The 21,212-nt window shown below is 36.1% G+C and overlaps 1 protein-coding gene and 1 pseudogene across 2 annotated transcripts in view; one reads left to right on the plus strand and one right to left on the minus strand.

Moving 5' to 3' along the window:
* Nucleotides 1-21,212, minus strand: part of ADK (adenosine kinase) — a 497,861-nt gene that overhangs the window by 284,447 nt on the left and 192,202 nt on the right. The window lies entirely within an intron of this gene.
* LOC123650334 lies at nt 5,728-6,907 on the plus strand (annotated as a pseudogene).

Raw genomic sequence — 21,212 nt, forward strand, 5'->3', positions numbered from 1 at the left:
TCATTGAGGGAGATGGAAATGGTTAGAAAAAAATGCAGGTGCTAGATTATACAGGGTTTGTTAGCTATAGTAAGGAGAAAAATTTTATTCAGAGTGTAACAGTATGCCACTGAAGGATTTTAAAAAAGAAAGTGAAATTATCAAATGTAAATAGGATCACTTTTGCTACTGTGTATAATGTATAATAGGATTAGAAGAGAAGCAACAAGACCATTTAGGAGGGGAGGGTGTCATTCACATTCTACATCCAGACCATTGGAAAAGCCTATTAGCTCTATCCTCAAACTATTTCCAGATTTCAACCATTTTTCACTAATTCCACTGCTACTACCCATCCGAGATACCATAACTTCTTCATTAGACTATTGCAATAGTTTCCTAATCTCCTTGCACATAGAGCTATCCTTTCAAAATGCTAAGTCAGAGTGTATCATTCCCTTGCTCAAACCCCTGCAATGCTCCCCATATCACTCAGTAGGAAGCAAAAATCTTTACAGTAGTCTATGAGGCCCTACAGGTTCAAGTCACTCCCGTTTACCACCTATTGCCTCTCTAACCTCACCTCCTACTATTCTCCATTATTCTGCTCCAAACACTCTTAACTCCTTACAGGATTTTGAAACATGCCAAACATGCTCTCCCTTAGCAAGTACCGATCCCTCAACTGGACTGAATTTCCCCCAGATAGCCACATAGATCTTTACTAATCTTGAAAGTCTTTACTCAAATCTCATCTTCTCAATAAAACCCTGTATATTATTATAAAATGCTCCTTCTGCCCAACATTCCCAATGCCACAAACACTGTTCTAATTAATGCATCCCAGTACCTGACACCTAGGAGATAATAAATATCTGATGAACTGTATCTTATTAACAGATCAATGGAGAGAAATTACTTTATATCAATAGATAACAAAAATTTATTTTGATAATATTCAAAACATACTACTAAAACAACTGTTACACAAGAATAATACTACAATAAATGTTAGCCATTAATTTTACTGCAGGATGCATGCTATCACTGTCATTTTTTAACACTGTTATGGCCTATATAATTATATCCTAAAATTAAATACAGGACTAAAAATATTAAAAAGGTAAAAGCATAAAATCACAATCTGCAAAGGATACAGGAAAATTAAAAGCGAACATGCACTTTCTGTATATTATTGGAAATAACTCAATCTTCATTATAAACTCTATGAGCTAGGTACATGATCTACATTTCATAGATATAAAACCTGAGGCACAGGAAGGCTAAGCAACCATCTTAGGATTTAATCCTAGATACTCTACCACCAAAGCTCAAGTTCGAACCACTATTCTGTAATGATTACTGAAGAGAATCAATGAAAAAACTATTAGAAATATTAAAGAGAGTTTGGCAGGATGTCCAGTTACTACAACACATGCTTTAAAAACTTTCTCATATACCAATAACCAGTAGAAAAACAGTAAGGAAAAAATTCTACATACAATGCCACCCCAAAGAAGCCACACTTGAACCCACTGATTAATCTCAGCATCATTAAAAGCAGAACAAACAGATATTATGGGTCATGGATGAGATAAAAAGGAAAAGATACAGCATCATTTTTAGAAGATTCTTGCCTAAAGAAATGAAACCTGAATCTAATCAAACAAACACTCTATCAGCAAACACTAAATATGAAGCAAATGACCAATTCAGAAAGTAAGATACTCTACTGGACAAATAACCTAATTACTGTTAAAAAAAAAAAAGTCAATGACACTTAAAAAAGTATAATTAATTACTAAAACGCACAAGGTACAAATGAAATGTTTGAATTCTTGTTGAGATACTGATCCAAATAAACCTATCCTAAAAGGATATTTTTGAACCAATTATGAAAATGTGAATCTAAATTAGATATTAAATAGCATTAAGATATTGGAATTGTGGATAATATCAAGGTAGATATTTTAAAAGTATCATGCTTAGGCAATCTGAAGGATTTATAGATGAAATGATATCTGGGATTTGCTTCACAGGAGAGATACATAAATCAAGTATGGGAAATGTGAATAATTATTGAAGCTAATAGCTAGATAATGGGTACATGGAGTTCATTATACCTACTGTTCCCTCTACTTCTGTAGAGGTTTGAAATTTCATACTTGTGTAGGTTTGAAATTTTCTATAATAAAAAGTTATAAAATAAGAAATAAAAATGGAAAATCTTGATGTAGGACAAAAGAGAAGACAAACATTTACTTTAAAAAATTATTATAAAAATGTTATTTCTCCCCCCAAAACCTATAAACTCCAATGTGATATTTTGAAAACATCAATATAAATTTTAAATTTACCTGGAAGGATAATAAGAAAGCACATTCTGAAAAAAATGGGTGTGCGGGGAAGATTTTGCCAGCAGGTATTAAAATGTATCATTTGGCAACTGTAATTAAAAGAATTGATACTAATACAGAGATCAACAGAAAAATATAGAGTTCAAACACAGACCCAAGTACCTATGGTAATATAGTATAGGATAGGATAAAGATGACATTTCATGAAAATGGAAAAGAGGGAATTAGCACATTGAACTGGGATAAATATATAGCCATTTTAGGAAAAAGTTTTCTCTTTCACACTTTAACCAAAAATACTAAAAATAAAGCCAGAAAGGTATTAGAAAATTCAGCTACTCATTTTAACTGTAAAACAGAGAAAGATTTCATAATTATGTCACAAACACCAAATACCATACAGAAAAATATTGATAGCTTTGATCAGAATTTAAGATCACTGCAGGCTGAGCATCTTTAATCCAAAATGCTCCAAAATCCAAAACTTTTTGAGCACTGACATAACTCTCAAAGGGAGTACTCACTGGATCATTTCAGATTCCAGATTTTCAGATGAGAGACGATCAAGCAGTAAGTATATAATGCAAATATTCCAAAAGCTGAAAAAAATTCTAAATCCTAACTGGTCCCAAGCATTTCTGATAATGGATACTCAACCTGTTGAGGAAACAGAAAGGGGGCGGGGGATGCGGGGAGAGAGAAAGAGGGAGCGAGCGAGAAAAAATGTGGGGGGGGGGTGTGTATATGCACGCACATAGGGGAACAGGGATTATCAGTATCCTTACTGTAGGAAGCACTCTCAAAAATCAGTAAGAAAAATATGTGCAAGGTTGTCACAAGGATGTGGTGATTGATGGAGTGATACCCACAAACATAGGCAATGATAATACCCCTTTCAATCTAAGTAAAGAATGCAAGCATTGAAAATGCAGAGAGGGTGAACATAGTAAGAAAATCAGTAGCACTGTACAAATAGAAGAGCAATCTTCACTGGCTATCACATCTGTATTAAGGACGCCCCTGTTGACATTATTTCCTGTTCAAAGTGAGGATGCCATAAAGTCTTTCAAGACATTCTCTTTGCCACTCTCATGGTGATGATGAGGTGCTTATGCCATTTTGGCTCCTCCTGACTAACTCTAATAAGAGATTATAGCTTTGAGCCTGCCTATCCACCAGGTGTAAATATGTGGTAACAACTGTATCACAGTCTGGAGAGCTGATTGTGAGGACAAAGGAATCAAAGCACAATTTCCCAGATATATTCACACCCTGGAGAGCTCACGTTTTAGCCTGCTTTTATCTGTTCTTGCAAAACTATAATTTTTTTTAAAAGAAACTCAATTATATGAACAGCAATGGACAATAAATATATATATTCTTAGCACAGTAACTGAAGAACTACAAATTAAAATAATGAGAAACCATTTTTTAATCTGACAAAGATGTCATTTTCAAAAGGGGAAAAAAGTAGAATGATAGTATCAATTATGGGGGTGGTAACATATCTTTTTTGTAAATCTGGCAATAGACACCTAGAAACAATATTGGTAATTTAGTTTTTACAGATAATTAAAATATATAGAGTTCTTTCAGGAAAAAGATTTACATGCAGAAAGTCTGAGAATCTGATTAGTATCTCAATTATAACATCACCAAAATAAAAATGTTAATGGGTACCCACAATGGAATTAGATACTTGTTAATACAATAAACTCTATTAAACTCTTATTATATCTAGAGTACTCTGTGAGGGAATACAAACACAAATAAAGCTTTGAGTTGTTTAGTCTAGTGGAGGAGGATGAAAACAAAGTACAAGGAGAGTTATACCACAGGTATGGACAAAATATTCTGAAAGCACTAAGGAGTATGGGGCATAATGATAAGGTCAAAGAGAAAATGATACATATGCTGGTTCTTGAAGGTTGAAGATTTTATCAAGCTGAGAACAAGAAAAATAAAGTAAATTATACACAGAGAAACTTATATGTGCAAAAATACAGAGGGATGCTATGGTCATGGCTTTCTCAGGGAATTAGTAAAAGATGGGGTCCATACTAGCATATTTTATGAAGAACTAATGGTGCATGACATCAAAACACAGGCTGGGATCAGAGAGTTACATAATAGATCCCTATTTCAGAAAGATAATTTGGCAACAATATACAGAAAAACCAAAAAAAAAAAAAAAAATTTGTTGGGAGACAATTCTCTATGGGTCTCTCATGTCTCTGCAGGACTTGTATCAGATTTTGTTCTCAACTATTTTAAGAATGTTTATATTGCAAAAAGTCTTAGAAGAGAAAGACAGTATCTCCCTCAGAATAAGGGGTAGGCAGATTTCAAAGAACTCTTTTAAAAGGCTGGAGTTTCTTAAGTTTGGGATTCCTCAATTGTGATGCAAACTCTGTGAGCATAGCTTCCACCTGAGCCCACCAACACAATGCCCCTAATGACTGCAGAGGCAAGCAGAACCAACAGGATAATGAAGCCTTACACTGTCGCCTCTGCCTGAAGAAATAAATTCCTTTGTCTCTGACCCAGGAAGTTGTTGTCTTCTGTCAGCACCTATGAAACTGTGGCAGTCTAATTTGTTAGCTTGCAAGTACTGGTAAAAGCCAAGACATTTCACAGTTATTGACAAGAAGAGAAGGACAAGACAGGACACAAAAGGCCAATTACCACGCTATGTAGTGTTACAGCAGAGAGGCGAGGATCTCAACCTTAAGAATTCTAAGGAAAGAATGAAATAGATTGAAGAAACATTTTTTGGAGGCAAAATTGACAAGTTCTGGGACTGAGCAGGTATGGCAAGTGAGGGAAAGTGAAGGTTGAGAATATAACTATAATATCTCTACCTGGATGAGTGATGGATGGTTATGTCATTAGTGGAGAAGGATAATATAAGAACAGAGGAGCAAGTACAATGTGAAAAACCAGAGACAGGTGAGATGAGTTTAAACATATGGAATTATGAGGATATTCAGCTAACGGTATCTACTAGAACATTGGAAATAAGAGTTTGTATTTAATAGTTCCAGATAGAGATCCGGAATAGAGAAACACCATGGGAACCAGTGATTCTCAAAGAGGGGTCTGTAGATCCCTGAAAGACCCCGAGAACTTGTCAGAGGATCCACATAGTCAACTCAGTTTTCACAATAATATTAAGATGTTATTGTGGCTGCCGGGCCCACTTCGGCCCGCCCCTGGTCCTCCCTCCTGTGCACCCCCATCAGATTGTGGCGGCTGGCCCCCAGGGTGCGCTCTCCCTCTGCCTGCAGCCTGGCTCCGCGGCTCCACGCCCGCACACCCCCATGTTCCTGCGGGCACCGCCCCCTGCACTACGCTTCACCCTGCCCGCGGCCGCGCGCCACCCTGCCAGGACATGGCACACACGCCGGTGTGCTGCCCTAGTGCCCGGGGACGGAGATGGACAAGCTCAGGAAGGTGGAGCTCATCACTGGCATCACCGGCCAGGATGGTTCATACTTGGCCGGATTCCTGCTCGAGAAAGGCTATGAGGTCCACGGAACTGTACGGCGATCCAGTTCATTCAATACAGGTCGAATTGAACATCTGTATGAGAATCCCCAGGCTCATATTGAAGGAAGTATGTTTTTGAGTCCTAAAGACATGCAATTGCACTATGGTGACCTCACCGACAGTACCTGCCTTGTGAAGATCATTAATTAAGTAAAGCCTACAGAGATCTACAACTTGGGAGCCCAGAACCACATCAAAATGTCCTCTGACTTAGAGCTGAGTATACTGTGGAGGTTGACGGCGTTGGCACTTCACGGCTTCTGGATGCAGTTAAGACTTGTGGCCTTACCAACTCTGTGAAGTTCTATCAACATCAACAAGTGAACTTTATGGGAAAGTACAAGAAATACCCAGAAGAAGACCACCCCTTTCTACCCCAGTGACCTTATGGGTCAGCAAAACTTTATGCCTACTGGATTGTGGTAAACTTCGTCAGGCATATAATCTCTTTGCAGTGAATGTTATTCTCTTCGATCATGAGAATCCCTAACGAGCTAATTTTGCTACTCGAATAATTAGCCGGTCAGTAGCTAAGATTTACCTTGGACAACTGGAGTGCTTCAGTGTGGGAGATCTGGATGCCAAACGAGACTGGGGCCGTGCCAAGGACTGGAGGTGATGTGGCTGGTGTTGCAGAATTATGAGCCCGAAGACTTTGTCATAGTTACTGGGGAAGTCCATAGTGTTTGGGAGTTTGTCGAGAAATCATTCTTGCACATTGGAAAAACCACAGTGTAGGAAGGAAAGAATGAAAATGAAGTGGGCAGATGTAAAGAGACCGGCAAAATTCACATGACTGTGGATCTCAAATACCACCGACCAACTGAAGTAGACTTTATGCAGGGAGATTACACCAAAGCGAAACATAAGTTGAACTGGAAACCCTGGTGGGGGTGGGGGTAAGGATCGCTTTCGGTGAGCAGGTGAGGGAGACGGTGCGGCCCGACATGGAGCTCAGGAGGACCAACGCCTGGGCGCAGCTGCAGAGCCCAACACCGCCCTCCAGCCTGCGGTCCCCATGAGGGGCTCACGGACCGTCAGTTCCCCATGACCCCCACTGCCACTGAGTTGTCCCAGCCACCCCAAGCTGGGACCGCTGAAGTTTGCAGCAGCCAGGATGTGACACTCTGTGGTTCGGGCCACTTTGCTTTTGGTGAAGCCTCCTCTGAATGGTTTTGGGAAATCAAGATGTATTAATCACATATTCACTTTATTTGAAATTATGTCGTTAGACAATAAATTGTGGGGCCTTCAAATTGTTTTCTTCTTTTCTTATTAAAAATGGCCTTTCTGTGAACTAGTAAAAAAAAAATGTGATTTGAATTTTTTCACTGTGTTGACATTTGATTTCACACTTCAAATTCAATGGTCGGTAAAACTGCTGGTGCCTAAGGAAGGAAGAAGGCAATGGAATGAAGATACTAGCATTCACTGTATTCTTCACAATCCTGTGCTGGCATTAGAAAAACACTAATTTAACTTTTTGAAGAAGCAGCAAAATTTGTTGACTTTTATTATACACTGACCCTAAAATAAACATCCATTTAATATTCTGTGTGAGAAAATAGAAGTATGAATGATAATGGTTTCATGAGGAAAAGCACTTGGGCAGTTGATTTTCTACAGCTGATTTCTACAGTTTCCACAATTTGTTTTAATAGCTTTATAGAGGTTTAAATTACACAAAATTATATATTTAAGATGTAAAATTTTTCCAATGTATGTAGCTGATATACAATTAATTTTTAATGAATCATTCTATTGGTGTCATATGTAAGAAATCTGTCCACTTAATTTCATTCAATAATGCTGTACAGTTTTCAGAGTAATAGTCTTACATATCTTTTGTCAGATTAGTCCTTAAGTATTTTGTATTATCGATGTTATGGCAAACATTGCTTTTATTAAATTTCAATTTCAAATTTTTTTGTTGCTAGTACAGAAAACTATACTTTTTTTTTTTTTTGAGATAATCTCACTCTGTCACCCCGGGTACAGTGCACTGTCATCGTAGCTCACCACAAACTCAAACTCCTGGACTCAAGCAATCCTCTTGTCTCAGCCTCCCAAGTAGCTGAGATTACAGTACGTGCCATGATGCCCAGCTAATTTTTCTATTTTTAGTAGAGACAGGGTCTCACCCTTGTTCAGACTGGTTTCCAACTCCTGAGCTCAAGCAATCCTCCCATCTTGGCCTCCCAGAGTACTAGGATTACAGGCGTAAGCCATCGTGCCTGGCCTAGGCCAAGAAGTTTTAAAGCATCCTTTGATACACATTTTAGATTTAAACCATTGGTAAACTCTTCATATTTAAAAATAGTCACTGCTGTACATTTTCTGAATGCATAGTGCAACAACAGTTTACCAACTAAATAAAAGGTATAATTTTATAAAAGATAAAAATGCATTTTCAGTTTTCATGCCTTCTAGAGCGAATTTTTCTTAGAGTACTATTTTAAAGAATCTATAGAATGTAAGCAGAAAAGCAGGATATAAATTACAGATCCTTCTTGTTTCTTAAAATGTTCCAATTTTGATATGTGAACATAAAATATGTGGGGTTTCAGAGCACATTAATATTTATATCAGCTTTATAATTTTATTTGGTTCTCTACATATAAAATTTCTAAAAATGTTGATTACAATCCAGTATCTCTTTAGTCTCAAAGAAAATTTTCTTTCAAAGACTGATAAAAACACTTTCATATCAGTTTACCTGGCAATTGTTTGGGAGGTATTAAGAAGAAAGCAAGCAATTTTTTAAAAAAAAATTAAAAAAACACAAGAAAATGAATATCAGCAATTTGTTAAATGTTAACCAATGAAAGCTAGTTAATTGGCAAAAGAAATTACACCCTTTATATAATTATATTTTAGTACATGAAGAACTCCTAAGTGGAATGTTCTATATTAAAAATTTCAAAAAGTACTGAATGTTTTAGTACAAAGATTAAAAAATAATTTACTACATTGTAAGTATAGAAGGTCTAGAGATGCTGATAATATTGAAGTAATTATGAAAAACAAGACTGTAATAATAGAGAACTTCAAAGGTCAAAATGTGGCTCTGCTTTGATAATCATTAAGGTTCTGGATCTGATCATTATAAAGGTATTTCTACGTTAAAAACAAAAATCAAATAAAAAATAGGCAAATGAGTTCAATATACATTTCTCCAAAGAAGATATACAAATGGCCAACAAGTACCTGAAAAGAATTACTATGTCATTAGTCATTAGGGAAAGGCAAATAAAAAGCATAACAAGAACAAGATACAACTTTATATATATCCACTGAGTTGAACATAATTTAAAAAAAAATGGAAAATAACAAGTGTTAGTGAGGATGTACACAAACTGGAACCCTCATATGTTGCTGGTGAAAATTTAAATTGTTGCAGATGCTGTGGGAAACAGTTTGGCAGTTCCTTAAAAAGTTAAATATAGAATTACCATATGACCTAGCAATTACACTCCCAGGTATACACCCCAAATGAATAAAAAACAGATATTCAAAAGGCAGAAACAACCCAAATATCCATCAACTGATGAATGGATAACAAATGTGGTATTTCCGCACAATGGAATATTATTCAACCATAAAAAGCAATGAAGTGCTAATAAATGCAACAACACTGATGAATCTCAAAAACATTATTCTAAGTGAAAGACCAGACAGAAAAAGTCATACATTGTAATGATTCTATGTAATGAAAACTCCAGAATAGATAAGTTCATAGAAAAACAAAGCTGATCAGTGGTTGCCAAGGGCTGGGGACAGGCAAGAATGAGAAATGACTGCTTATTGGGTATGGGTTTTCCTCTGGGGTGATGAAAATGTCTTGGAACTAGGTAGAGATTATGGTTGCACAACATGGTGAATGCAATAAATGCCACTGAGTTGTATACTTTAAAATGAGTAATTTCATGTTATATTAATTTTATGTCAATTAAAAATTTTTAAAGGTAAGTCTGTTTTTATCCTAATGTTAATGTTAACTAATGAAACATCCTAGGAACATGACAAAATTTGCCTTTTAGTAGGATTTTCAAAATCTTCATGGAAGACAGACTGGAGGAGGGCCAGATTGGCTGTAGGGAGAATGGAGGAAAATCGTTCTGTAATCTAGAAGAGAAGTGAATAAATTGGAACAAGGGAGGAACAAATAAAGATTGTGGGAAATGGTGATAACTAGAAAGACTGTGGGAAATGGCGGTAACTGGGGTAGATTTTGTAAGAATCCCAGGAAAATAAAGGAGAAGAAAATACAAATAGTGCCAGTGACACCATGCCAGCTTAGTGCTAGAATCCATTAGAATTCATTTGCTAAGAAGCTGTGAGAGGGCCGGGCTCGGTGGCTCATGCCTGTAATCCTAGCACTCTGGGAGGCCGAGGCAGGAGGATCACTCGAGGTCAGGAGTTCGAGACCAGCCTGAGCAAGAGCGAGACCCCCATCTCTACTAAAAATAGAAAGAAATGATCTGGACAGCTAAAATTATATATATAGAAAAAAATTAGCCAGGCATGGTGGCACATGCCTGTAGTCCCAACTACTCGGGAGGCTGAGGCAGAAGGAGCGCTTAAGCCCAGGAGTTTGAGGTTGCTGTGAGCTTGACGCCACGGCACTCTAGCCCGGGCAACAGAGTGAGACTCTGCTTTAAAAAAAAAAAAAAGCAGCAGCAGCAGCTGTGAGAGAGTAAGCATGCGCACCCCCCACCCCACCCCGTGATAGCAGTGGGCTAAAGATTTAAAGGAAAGAAACATTGGAAGAGGTATAAAAGTCATTGCCAGTTGTAGAAAAGAAGAGAAGCCAGAAAAAAGGGAAAACCTGAAGGAAGAGGTATTACAGAAGCTAAGCAAGACAGAAAAAGTTTCAAAGTGTTAAGATCAACACCAATAAATGCCACAGATAGGTCCAATAAGATAAGACCTGAAAAGTGTTTGTTCAGTAGATTTGGCAACTAAAAGGTCATGGGTGACTCCTGCCAGCTAGATTTCAGAGAAGTGGTAAGAGCAGCTGAATGGACAAGAGATAAAGAACTGTGGACTAAACTGTCAAGAAATTCAGCCAAAAAGGAATGAGGATAAATAAGGCAGATGTTAGACAGACATTTTCTTATTTTTTATTCGGATGGGAGCATATTTATAACAGTTAGTAGAGATCAGGGAGGGGATAATATTTGAGATTAGACTCAAGGCATGAGAAGAAAACATAGATGGGGGGTTTTAAACATAGAAGGAAAGAAGGGAAATACCTATTCCTCAAATATTGGATAGCAATAAGAAAGTATAAGTGTGAATGCAATTAAGTATGGTTATATATACTTAATGACTCAAATGATTGCTTACTAGGAGAAGATGAAGTCTCCCACAATTGCCCCTCTGAGCCAATGAAATGGGGCTCTCCAATATCCATCCTCCAGCAGATCCCAAGGGGGGCCCAGTCTCAGCTCCAGCCCCTCATGCTGCAATCAAGGAACTATTCTGTCTGCGCAGGGTCCTGCTGGAGGCACATGCCCATCTGAGCCAACGTAACAGGCGTCTGTCCCACAGCAGATCCCACGGTGGTCTCAGCTCTGGCCTCTCCTGTTGCAGTTGGGGAACTATTCCGTCTACGCTGAGACCTGCTGGAAGATGTGTACCTGTCTGGGCCAATGAGATGGGCTCTCCAGCCTCTAAATCACAAGAGATCCCAAGGGGGCCCAGTCTCAGCTCCAGCCCCTTCTGATGCAATCAGGGAATTATCTTGTCTGTGCAGGATCTACTCAGGATACATACACCCTGATCAGGCTCTCTGGCCTCTGTCCCACAGCAGATCCTGAGGGGGCCCAGTTTCAGCTCTGGCCCCTCCCACTGAAGTCAGGGAACGATCTCGTTTGTGCAGGGACCTGCTAGGAGACATATGCCCATCTGAGCCAACGTGACAGGCATGCCAACCTCCATCCCACAGCAGATCCTGGGTTAGCCCAGTCTCAGGTCTGGTCCTTCCTGTGGTAGTTAGGGAACTACCCTCCTATCTGTGCAGGAACTTGCTGGACGACACGTACCCCACTGAACTAAGACCAAGCTCTCTAGCCTCTGTCCCACAGAAGATCCCAAAGGGACACAGTATCATCCAGAGTCCCTCCTACTGCACTCAGGGAACTATTCTTTCTGTGCAAGGACCTGCTGGGAGACGCACATCCACCCGAGCTAATGTGACAGGGACACCAGCTTCTTTTGAGGAGGCCTAGCCTGGGTAATGGAGCGAGACTGTCTTAAAAAAAAACAAAAAATAAAAAAACACAAAGAATGCAATATTCAGATGGCTTAAAATCCCTGAAAGGTCCTATGAAGAAGGCCAGGCACAAACAAAGCCAGACTACAAAGTCTAAATAACTAATCCCTCAGTGTGCAGACATCATTATACTTCCACAAGCATAGAGAACACTCAGGGAAATATACTACAAAGCTATAGTAACCAAAACAGCATGGTACTGACATAAAAACATACACATACACAAATGGAACAGAGTAGAGAACCCAGAAGTAAATCCACACACTTACAGCCACCTCAATTTTTATAAAGGCACCAAGTACATACATTGGGGAAAGGGCAGTATCTTTAATAAATGGTGCTGGAAAAGTAGATATTCACATGCAGAAGAATAAAACTAATTCCCCATCTTTCACCACATACAAAAATCAACTCAATTAAAGACTTAAAGGTAAGACCTGAAACTATGAAACTACTGGAAGAAAACTTGGGGGAAACACTACAGGACAATGGTGTGGTCAAATATTTTTGGGTAAGATATCACAAGCACAAACAACAAAGGCAAAAATAGACAAATGGGATTATATCAAGCTTAAAACCTCCTACATAGCAAAAAAAACAATTAGCAAAGAGACAATCTACAGAATGGGAGAAAATATTTGGAAACTATCCAAAACAAGGGATTAATAACCAGATAGATAAGGAACTTAAACAACTTAACAGCAAAAATCAAATAATCCAATTGAAAAATGGGCAAAAGACCTGAATAGATATTTCTTGAAGGAACACATAAATGGCCAACAGGTATATTAAAAAATTTTTCAACATCACTAATCACCAGGGAAATGGAAATCAAAACCACACTGAGATATCATCTCACCTCAGTTAGAATGGGTATTATCAAAAAGAAAAAAAGTAAAAGATGGTGAAGATGCAGAAAAAGGGAATGCTCATACACTGCTGGTGGGAATTTAATATAGTACAGCCATTATAGAAAACAGTATGGAGGGTCCTCAAAAAATGAAAAATAAACCTACCATATGATCCAGCAATCCCACTAGTGGGTACATATCCAAAAGAAAGAAAATCAGTACATTGAAAAGATAGCTGTAATTCCATATTTATTGCAGCACTATACACAATAGCCAAAATATAGAATCAACCTAACTGTACAACAGATGAATAAAGAAAATGTGATATATATAAATAATAGAATGTTATTCAGCCATTAAAAAAGAATGAAATTCTCTCATTTGCAGCAACCCGTATGGAACTGGTAGTCTTCATGTTAAGTGAAATAAGCCAGGCACAGAAAGACAAATTTCATATGTCTTCATTCACATATGGGAGCTAGAAAAGTGGATCTTATGGAGGTAGAGAGTAGAATGTTGGTTACCAGAGGCAGAGAAGGAACAGGAGGCGGGAAGAGGATGAAGAGAAGTTGGCTAATGCATATAAAAATACAGTTAGAGAGAAAGAATGAGTTTTAAATTCAAACAGTACAGTAGTGAAATTATTGTATATTTCAAAATAGCCAGATGAGAAGAATTATAATGTTCCCAACAAAAACAAAGAAAGATAAACGTTTGAGGTGATAGATATCCCAGTCACCCTGATTTAATCATTACACATTATATAAATGTATCAAAATATCACATGTACTCCCCAAATATACACAACTATATCAATTTTAAAAATACAAAAAAGAAAAAGAAAACTTGTAACTGAGAGAAGGATAGGAAGATGGGTAGGAATAAATTATTAAAGTAAATTCTGAAGAAAATATGAAAGAAAGCTGACCAATAGTAAATAAAAGAATTGAAAAGAAGGTAGAGGGGCCCAACGCAGTATGGAAAACATTATTTCCCTCTGTATCAATAAGCCTGATTTTATGCAAGTAGTAGTTCCTATCCAGCACTTATTTTGCTATTATCCTTCTTTCTTCTGGCATTACATGCAATTTTAAATAACTATGATTCAAAATATTATAAAAAACAGGTCAATATTTAGAAATTATGTATGTTGGTAAGATTTTTTTCTCAACCATGTTAGTTCTATCTGTACTTCAAAAATGTTGCTATACTTATGAATGGATCTGCAGTTATATTTGTAACAAGTATTTGTTGATGATAGCTATTTAAAACGATAATTACTTCTTTGTCTTTCTCCTATACTAAACACAAGTTAAAGAATTCCTAGCTGTGAGGATGGAAGGTTTAATCACTTTGCTACCTCCTACTATGAGAATATATATATATTTGTGTGGTGTGGACAGGTTTTCCTTATAAAATTATAATCATAAAGAAGTAATCCATATGATTTTGCATAAACTATTTCTTGATTTTCAAAACAGAATAAGCTATATTCTTCTGGTCACAAATTTCTCTACATGTATTCTATGTATATCTGAAAATGAAATTTGAAATAAATGGACCAATTCTGTATTAGACACAATGTTAAATCAACTGTTCTATATCATAATTTTAGAAGCTTACATTAATGCTAAATTAAGGAATTTCCCTTTAATGTTCCACAAGGTTAACTTATAAAACACAAGATTAATAATACCTAGAATATTTCAAAAACACTGACACTTGACATAGTATTTATGGATATGAGGCAATTTCATAACAAGTATAAAGAAATGCTCTAATTTTGCATCTGTCACAACTATGGGGTGAATTTACAATGAATTTTTAAACTGTTTGTAAATAAGTTGTGAACTAAGTCCAGTGTTTTTAGCTTGGCTTACAATTCTAAGTGCTGGAAGAAAATGAAAATTTAAAAATTTTAGAAGCATTTCTATTTTGTGGGCATTATTAAGTGGATTCTTTTAATGAATAATTTATTTTTATCAAGGTCAATACACTTTTATTTTTTAATATACTCTGAAATATATGTGTATATACATAAACGTTATTCACATAAACAGAATCTCACCACTAGATATCCCAGCCTCAGTCTATCACTTTTTTAGTTCAACATACGAGGATGGGGAGAAAAATATTCAGACTGATCATGGATATAGATCATAAGCATGTAAATGTGATATAAAATATTTATTTTATCTACTTATACCAAATACTAGTCATTTGCACTATATTTTCTAGTTATTTTGTACATCTGAGTAAGGCTGGAAGCATAGAAAGGGCTCCAGGTTTACAAACAGACCTAGATTCAAGCTGCAGTTCTGCTACTTACTAACCATACAGCCCTACATGTCTATAAACCAGTGTTAAGTCAGAAACAATGAAGGATCAGATATTCAACCCTATTTGCAAGCTACCAAATTAGTCAGTCACAGGGCCTATTTTTCTATCTACGTGCCTCTCTCTCCACACACAACTCTCTCTCTCCCTCTCTCTCTGCCTCTCCCTCTCTCTCTCTCTCTCTCTCTGACAGAAAGACAAGAATTCTGGATCAGAAACAAAGAAACAATTTATTTAATTTACTCATGGCAAAAGCAGCAGCTACAACAACTTATTCAGTCCAATTCGCTGAGTACCACCGCCATGGGGCAATGCAGTAAGGGCTAGATGTTACTAGTGCATACAGTGGAGAGCATCACAGGAGAGTAACCCCAAAATTAATCAACTTTGATCTTCTGTTGGGCTGCAACTCTGCTGTGCTCCAGGGAGAAAGATTATTCATTACTCTAGAATGTAAGTATCTCTCCTTGGGGAAGGGAAAAGAAGGTCTTTTATTTTTATTACCCTGGAATGTCTCCAGGGAGGAACATTACTATCCTGGAATTTCTCCTTATACAAAAATGCCTTTGCTTAGAAGACCTGGAATAGGCAAGAACACAAGAAATCCATGAACTATCTCCCAACAGTCAGTTTCCCATCTGTAATTGGGGATAATAATGTGCACACTGAAATTATACTGAAGCATTATAAGGTTTAAATGTAAGGTGCTTAACAGAGCAACTAACATATAGAATAATTAACTATTTGAGACAGTAGCAGTTGGAATAGGCTTGCAAGAGATATACTAAACAGGAGTGCTTTTGATTCACCCGGTAAAAAATGAAAAAAGTAAAATCCTACTATACATTTATAACATACAAACTATGCTATGAAATGGTTATCTTATAAAACAATCCAATAATGTCTACTCTACAAACAAGATGAAAAGACCACTCCATTTATTCTAATTAAGTTCTTTAACAGTGATTTTCAAGTTGTAGTGTGTGACTCACTAGCAGAAGATGTTAACTGTAGGTTGGTCACAACCATTATTTTAAAATCTAATAGAATAGAATAAAATATCAAAGTGCACTGTGGCTATTATCAATATAAGCTATTTACTGAAATTTTTCAGTTGCGCATATATATATACACACACATAGGCATCCTTGGTAGCAATGTAAACTGTATTTCTTAGTGTGGACTGACTGGCAAACATACTCATTTGGTTTTATGATTAGATAAGTGGTACTATGTCTAAGAATTAGGAATGTAAAATAGTACCTGATGTTTACCAACAAACAAATACTTAAGAAAATAAAAGAGGAAACCTAAGTTTTCAACATAATGAAAATCAGAAACGATATGAACCAAATGCCAAATTTCAATTGAAGAAAAGATAATAGGAATAAACTAAATTATAATAGCAAAAACCACATAAATGGTCCTGATTTAAAAGGCTAAGCATCTTAATTAAAAAGTTAGACACTTTTAAAATCCTTCCAACAAAATATGCTTTTCTGCTCAGTTTCTGAAAATTCTATCTGCTAATCTTCCCCAACTCATGTGATCCTCAGACTACATTTCTAATAATACACTAAGCATTAAAGAAGATAAATGCCATAAGGAAAAATCACTATCCCAAAGAAGCTTATAACAAAATTAAATCATAGTCAATACACATTATATCATAAACTCTTGACTGCACAGAGCTAAGTATATACTTTATATATTAACTAAAATGTTTCCCTTCTGTTCCTTTGGGTCATTTTATTACTCCCCCAGTCGGCAGAAAAGTTTTTAAAAAGCCAGCTTATACATATGCTGTTAACAATTCCAAGAAATGATCTGATGAGAAAGTTAAGTCCTTTACTAAGAACTAAGTGGTTTATCTTATAATAAATTTAGTCAGGAAAGCTGGGCTTGAACACTTCGTCTTATCATGATATCTATCTAGCCATATGAGCTTGGCCAAATATTAGGTCATTAAATATGAAATGTCCGATTTCAAATCAAAAGTGTAGTTTAGTATATCTCAAAGAAGAAGCAGTACAATTAATCAAAGTATGCACCAAAACTATCAACACAGTTTAGTCATCCTTTTGAGAGAGCGGTTAGGGGGAGACAGACTCTCCGTCTGTAGCCCTGGGTAGAGTGCAGTAGCATCATCATAGCTCGCTGCAACCTCAAACTCCTGGGCTCAGTTGATCCTCCTACCTAAGCCTCCTGAGTAGCTGGGACTACAGGCACGTGCCACCACCCCCAGCTAATTTTTTCCCTCTTTTATATAGAGACATGGTCTCGCTCTTGCTCAGACTAGTCTCAAACTCCTGACCTCAAACCATCTTCCCACTTCAGCCTCCCAAAGTGCTAGGATTACAGGCATGAGCCACCTATTCAATATTATACTCGAAGTACTACTCAGCAAGAAAAAAACTAAAGGCTTCCAAATTACGAAGGGAGAAATAAAACTACCTCTATTTGCATATGACATAATTTTGTATGCAGAAAATCATAAGGAATCCATTAAAATAAGTAAATGAGTTCAGAAAGGCTGCAGGATACAAGATTAATATTTTTAAAAACACAATTGTTTCTCTATCCACTTGCAATGAACAATCTAAACATGAAATTATGGAAACAGTTCCACTTAGAATAGCACTAAAAGAAAAAATATTTAGGAAAAGGTTTTATTTCAAGTACAAAACTTATCCTCTGAAAACTACAAAACACTGCTGAGAGAAAACAAATATGATCTAAATAAATGGAAAAGCATCCCATGTTCAAGAAAGACTTCATTAAGATGGCACTATTAACTCCTTATGGATCTAAAGATTCAACACAATCCCTATTAGAATCCCAGCTATGTTCATTGTAAAAATTAACAAAGTTATTCTAAAATTCATTTGGAATTGCAAGGGACCCAAAATAGTCCAGGAGGGAAAACTGGGTGGTAGCAGAGGTGGTGGTGGTGTGACAGCTAAAGTATATGAGGTTTCTTTTTGAGGTGACAAAAATGCCCTAAATTTGACTGCAGTGGTGGTTTCACATGTCTATGAATATACAATAAACAACTGAATTGTACCTTCTAAATGAATGAACTGTATGGTATGTGAATTATATCTCGATAAAGTTACCTTTCAAAAGTAGCATGAAAACAAAATTAAAAAACAATTTAATTTCCTTTAGGGGAAGAAGGAGTCACAGAAAGGTACTAAAGAGTAAGTATATGTTTTACTGTTCTTTTAAGTCTTTAGAAATTTGAAAATACTCATGTAGCAGTAATTAACCAGAATAGCTCAAACCTGAGCATGCTGGTCTTGCACTACATATTGCTATGTTAAGGACACTCAGAAATGAACAATTTTCTAGATAATTTTCAACGCAATGGCAGCCAAATAAATATAAACACAGAAAACACCAAGAATAGTCATTTGTATCATGCAAACAACTACATTACATGGGGAACTATCATGAAGAGCCAATACGCAGTAGATTTTGGATTAAGAAAGCCTAAACACAGCTGGGCGCAGCGGCTCACGCCTGTAATCCTAACACTCTAGGAGGCCAAGGCAGGAGTTCAAGACTAGCCTGAGCAAGAGTGAGACCCCATCTCTACTAAAAATAGAAAAAAAATAGCTGCATGTGGTGGCACACGCCTGTAGTCCCAGCTACTCAGGAGACTGAGGCAGGAAGATTGCTTGAGCCCAGGAGTTTGAGGTTGCTGTGAGCTAGACTGATGCCACTGCACTCTAGCCTGGGCAACAGAGTGAGATTCTGTCTCAAAAAAATAAATAAATAAAAGAAAGCCTAAACATACTAGAAATCCTTCACGAAGTCAAGATGGACAGCAAAGTAAACAAACAAAAACAGATACAAAGAAGTAAGGGTAATATTTGCAAAAATCCTATCAATGCATACAATATATCCTGGCAAGTATAAGAGACCTTAGTATAAACACTACAAAAATGCAAATCTAAATATGAAAGACACAAATCTAAGACATCATTTTGAATATATCTGTCACAGTACATCATCAAAGAGAAGAAAAATAACTATGGGTAGAAAACTAATTTTGGATGTCAACATAGCACAATAAGATGAAAACAAGTGTTATTCAATCAAGCTAGTCATAAAGTTTCATTCTAAATTTCTGACATAAAGGCTAACGACAGATGTCTAATGAATAAAGTTAATTTTACAATCATTAAGAAATATTTTCTTAGGGAAGATGTTTATGGAATTTTTTTAAAAAAAGTATTTCAGAGACAATGTTCCAGTATGTTCCAATGTTCCAAAAATGTTCAACATATCAAACTATTGCTGGTATAAATGTATTTTGCAAATGGACAATAATTAAATATTGACTAAATAAGTATCTCATGTATAAATCTGCCAGTCATTTTAATGTTTCAGAATTATGTATTTATTTAAAATTGCTAATACACAGCATGCTATATAGTTGATCAAAACAGCAAAAAAAATGCACTAAGTGGAAAACAAGTCTCCCACAAAAAGCAATTTTTCAGTTTTCCTCCACTGGTTGCCAGTTTCACATGTGTTCTTACTGAATTTCCATTTTTATTTCTGTTTATTTCTTGACTCTATTCTAATTTACTAATCTGTCAATAGATGAACATAGATAATATGTATACGCTGAAATGTATATGTCTTAGGTTTTCCAAAACCATCTAGATGTCTATTTCTTTATCAAAGCAAATGCTACATATGCCTTAATTTTCAAATAAGATATGTTTGCTGACAGTTTTGAATAGTAATAGAGTTCCCATATTAGGAACTAAAATATAGCATATGAAACCTGGTTGAGAAAATATTTTAAAAATGAAAAGTTACCAGGTACTTGTGTAAATGAAGACTATCATAGTACTCAAATTATCAAAAATTTTATGGGACTATAGGAAAACAACTGAATTTTTCTCATATAATATAAACAATGCAAAATGTAGACACATGATGAAACAATGAACACAGTTCTTTAGATTTATAACTGGAATTTTATACCTTTTCCTTCCCCCTACACTCACCAAGACTTTTTCTGATCAACAGAGTTGAATCCTAAAATTAGGTTAAATGAATATAAATTAATATGCTGTTATATTTGAAATCAAACTAAACACAATTCATAGTAATAGAATACAATAATATTAACTCAAATAGTTTAAATTCTTTATATGTAAGTGAAAATTGGCCTTTCAAAACAGAAGGGAATTTCATCAACTAGTTTAAAAATAACAATGAAATAAAGAGTAGCACAGACAGGACTATTTTTTGGCCTATGGCTTCCTTCAATATAGAAATATTAAAAAGGGGAAAGGAAGCCAGTATTGATATAATAAAGAAACCTTCACTTTAATAAATCATTTCTTCAGGAAAAGGAGAAGTCTTCAAACTCTTTGAAAGTGATTTATCTTCAGGTGAATAAAATGAATAGCAACTGATTTTGTACTGAGGGAGTGATTCTTCCTCCACTTACAAATGTAAGTCTGTTAAATATCACAATAATAGGTTGGGTGATCTCATGTTTTGAATAATTTATTTGTACATTTAAGATTTAGGATTTATTCTAAAGTTTTACATCCAATACCACAGTTTCAATTGGGCAATTAACTTGCCCATTATTCTGTCATTTTTTGCATCTGAAAGATGAGTCCAGCTTGATATGAGGGCATTATAGGAGTGACATCACACAGAGATATGTGGGGACAGAGGTATGTCAGATGTAAGACCGCTATGAGAAAGTGATGTATAAACTGAGACATACGAAATGGGTATAAATTGGTCATGTGAAGGAAAAGAATGATATACACAGAGATCATATGTTTATGTTATGAGATGTATGACCACCAAAAGTTTCAAGTGACA

The sequence above is a fragment of the Lemur catta genome, chromosome 14, assembly GCF_020740605.2.
Source record: "Lemur catta isolate mLemCat1 chromosome 14, mLemCat1.pri, whole genome shotgun sequence".
NCBI lineage: Eukaryota > Metazoa > Chordata > Mammalia > Primates > Lemuridae > Lemur > Lemur catta.